Raw genomic sequence first — 4,380 nt, forward strand, 5'->3', positions numbered from 1 at the left:
AATTAATCTTTTTTAGTTGAAAACTGATCTTTTTGATAAGGGTTCAACTATTTTGTTAAAAATTGATAAAAAATTCAACTGCACAATTACAAGATGAAAAATTATATTTTTAATTAAAAATTAATTTTTTCATTTGAAAATTCGTTTTTCTGATAGAAAATTATTTTTCTTTGTTAAAATATTATCTTGTTCATTTAGGATTGAACTATTTTCTTGATTTGTTTTGTTTGTTAAAAATTAATATCTAAGGAAAATTTGTAATTATATCATTGTTGGTTGACAACTAATCGTTTTTTTTTAGAGAATTAATGTTATGGGTAAAAAATTAATCTGTTTTTTTATTATTCTTAGCATAGATGTCCAAATTCGATTATTTTGTCTTACGTTGGAAAAAATGTCTCGCATAATTTACTATAAAACAATTTTAATCGCTGAGAGATTCTGCTAAATAATGTGTAGAACCTGCCTGATTTTAAGTGAATTCTATTTTATTTTAAATACTTTTGATAATATTGTTCTTGCATTGAAAATTAATTAAGTTGAAAATTCTTTTTTATTTTATTATCCATTATCCATATATTTTATTTGTTTAAAACAATTTTTTGAAATAGAAAATTAATCTTTGTATTTGAAATATCTTTTTTGTTAAAACTTTTACTATTTGGTGTCAAGTTCATCTTCTTTAATTGAAATTTGAAATAATCTTTAAAAAATTCCATTTTTTTGATCGAATATTAACTTTTATAAACTACAAACTCAATTATTCTATTTTTGTTTAAAATTTGACATTTTTTTGTTGAAACTTCATCTTTTTAGTTAAAAATTATTTTATGGGTGAAAAATTAATCTGTTTTTTATTATTCTTAACATAGATGTCCAAATTTCATTTTTTTGTCTTATATCAGAAAAAACGTCTTGCATAATTTACTATAAAAAAATGTTAATCGCTGAAAGATTCTGCTATATAATATGTAGAACCTGCCTGAATTTAAGTGAATTCTATTTTATCTTAAATTCTTCTTATAATATTGTTCTTGGATTGAAAATTAATTTAGTTGAAAATTCTATTATTTGTTAAAAAAGATTTTTGTAAATAGAATTGAATATTAACTTTTATAAACTAAAAACTGAATTATTCTAGTTTTGTTTAAAATATGATATATTTTTAATTGAAACTTCATCTTTTTTGTTAAAAATTATTTTATGGTTAAAGAATTAATCTGTTTTTTATTATTCTTAACATAGATGTCCAAATTCCATTTTTTTTGTCTTATATCAGAAAAAACGTCTTGCATAATTTACTATAAAAAAATGTTAATCGCTGAAAGATTCTGCTATATAATATGTAGAACCTGCCTGAATTTAAGTGAATTCTATCTTATTTTGAATACTTTATATATTATTGTACTTGGATTGAAAATTAATTTAGTTGAAAATTTTATTATTTGTTAAAAAAGATTTTTGTAAATAGAAAATTAATCTTTGTTATTGAAATCTCATCTTTTTTGATGAAAATTTTACTATTTACTGTCAAATTTTCCTGTTTTGGTTGAAATTTTAAATAATCTGTAGAAAATTTCATTTTTGTATTGAATATTAAGTTTTATATACTAAAAAATGAATTATTCTATTTTTGTTTAAAATTTGATATTTTTTATTGAAACTTGATTTTTTTTTAGTTAAAAATGGAATTATTTGTTTGAAAATTCCGGTATTTTGTTGAAAATTTGTGTTTTTTGTTAGAAATATAAATATGAAGACCAGATACATCCATAAACCTGAACATAATTCGTTCAATCCCACATTTCTTAAATCCTATATTGTTTAAAAGTACATAAAACATTGGAAGCCTATACATTTTATGCAGCTGTTTTGTTGTGAAGGTCAAGTGCAAGGAGTTTAATGGTACTTTTCTGATATTGAGTAAAGCTAGTGTAACATTGGTGTATTTTTAGTTATAATTCAATGTTTTAGTTATTATTTGCATTCAATATAAACATTAAGTATTATGCATGTGATGCATGGAATTTGTTATAAAATTTCATTGCTGATAAAAAATGCGGTAACAACTTATTGAGATTTTGAGGTTAATATTACATTTTGCAATTCAAGAGCGAACTGCTCGCAGTAAACAAATTTGTCAAAAAGACGTAAGCTGAAAACATAAAAAGCTATTTTTTATTTTAATCCTGATTAAAATAGTTTCTGTTTTTTCAGCAAACATTTTATAAATTTGAATGAAATCTTTGTGTAATTTGTAAGAAAAATTTCAGTAAAAGCTTAACTTTCTTAAAGTTTTTGTAGTACATTTTGGTAATCTTTCATAGCAAAAAATAATATTTGATAGATTTTTATTGATATATACGGAACATTTACATTAAATTGGCCAAAATTATCTAATTCTGCGACCAGCAGTTCGCTTTTGTATTCTAAAATTAATTCTTAACCTCAAAATTTCAAAATTTGTTATCGCATTTTCCACCAGCAATGGACTTTAATAACAAATTCCATGCGTCATAGAAATATTACTTAATGTTAATGTTTATATTAATAAAAAATAATAGATTAAACATTAACTTATAATTAAAAATATACTCACCCTCCCGATCGAAATCTCGGAGTATATGCTAAAGATTCTCAAGGCTCTGAGAAGCTCGGAGAAATTCTCCGCAGGCACTCAGGTAGATATATTTAATGGTCCAGAAATAAGAATTCGATCATAACTAACAAGCAGATGCCCTGTATTGCGATTGCAGTGGAACGGGTGGAAAGGAAGTAGTAAATGAGAAGCGTTGATTGGTATTATCGACCTCGAAATTTGATTCGATTATTATTCCCAACAGTGATCCAAAAATACTTGCGTATGTTTGAACTGTGCGTCGCTCTTTGGCTTTAGTTCGCGTGCGTATTTAAAAATCAAGTACAGACGCGCACCGTAGCCAATGAACGTCACTCAAATCCAAGCAAGCGCAGATCAAGCCAGATCCGTTAGGATCATTTAACATCAAGACAACGCGTGTAACGTTCCATTACTGTCTAACTCACGGTGACTCACGAGTGTCCCTTTCGCATGCGTGTAGTTATCAAAGAACGAGCAATCGTGACAATTTTTTCAATATTTTCCAACTCTGTCTAACCCATTCATCACTCGTGTCTCACGCATATAGCAATGAAAATCGAGTAGAGTGACAATCGAAATCGACAATATCGTTTAGAGATTTCATATTAAGGATAGATCAGCCTTTCATGTTAATGAATAAATGAGAGAGTAATTTAGGATTGTAGGAAGATTTCGATAATTGGATTAATTTCGCGATCTTTCGATAGAAGGAAATCACTCTGCCTTCCGAAGAAAATGTGCAGTTTTTGATCAATTTTGAATGAAATAGTGAGGGCATTTGGAAAATCACGTTTTGACCTCGGTTTTGGCGAAATCGACATTTTGTTTAAATATTAAGTCGATATTTTGTTGTCGGTTAAACAATACGTTTTACGTTAGAAATAACGCGCTCTGCATAATGAGCGTTTCAGAGCCCACCTGTACATTCTATCTGAAATAATGTCTCAGGCCAAACCGGCAACTTTCGGCAGCTAATTTTCAAATATGTTTTACGTGAATGTGTAATTTTCCATTGAAAATTAAAAACAGAGCCCAATCTAGCAAGGTTTTTTCTAAACTCTATTTTCATCAACGTGAATTAATATAGCAATTCAGAAACCGCAGTCTAGTGTTGATTAATTTTTAACTTTTATCTTTGTCATATCTATTTGTGTTTCACTATCATTTCAAGTACATGCATTTACGAGAATAATCCATGTTGTTCCATTGGAATTAATCACTCCATGTAAAAAACAATACATTTTTGAAAAACTGTTTTTTTTAGTCGCGGACGTGCACATTAGGGTGGTCCAAAAATGCATTGCAATAATTTTCTTGATGCTAGATGCAAACGATCCCCCCAAATTGTTTTGAAATCTAAAAAAAAGTAAACGCGTTTTTTTTTAATTTTGATTTGTAATGGTGTCTGCTTGGACTTCAAATTTGCATGGGAAAAAGTCACTTTTTGGTATTTGTCGAATAATTGTTTAGGTGTAAAATGATTTGATGAAACAAATCAATCCTTTCTTCGACCGTTGATATTTATTGATTTCAAATCGTAGATTTCAAATTATTTATGTCTTACGGTCCAATCGTAAATCGAAAAAATAAATATGAGTCAAAAAAACATGTTCTTCGAAACTCAGATATTCATTTAATAGAAAAAACTCCTTTCAAAACTTCCAGACGTTTCAGTACACATGCGGACCTTTTTCAAAGGTTCTTAAACCTGAGTTGATGATAGTTTAAATAGTCAAACAGATCAATTTTCAGTCAAAAAA

Source organism: Belonocnema kinseyi, chromosome 1, assembly GCF_010883055.1.
Source record: "Belonocnema kinseyi isolate 2016_QV_RU_SX_M_011 chromosome 1, B_treatae_v1, whole genome shotgun sequence".
Classification (NCBI taxonomy): Eukaryota; Metazoa; Arthropoda; class Insecta; order Hymenoptera; family Cynipidae; genus Belonocnema; species Belonocnema kinseyi.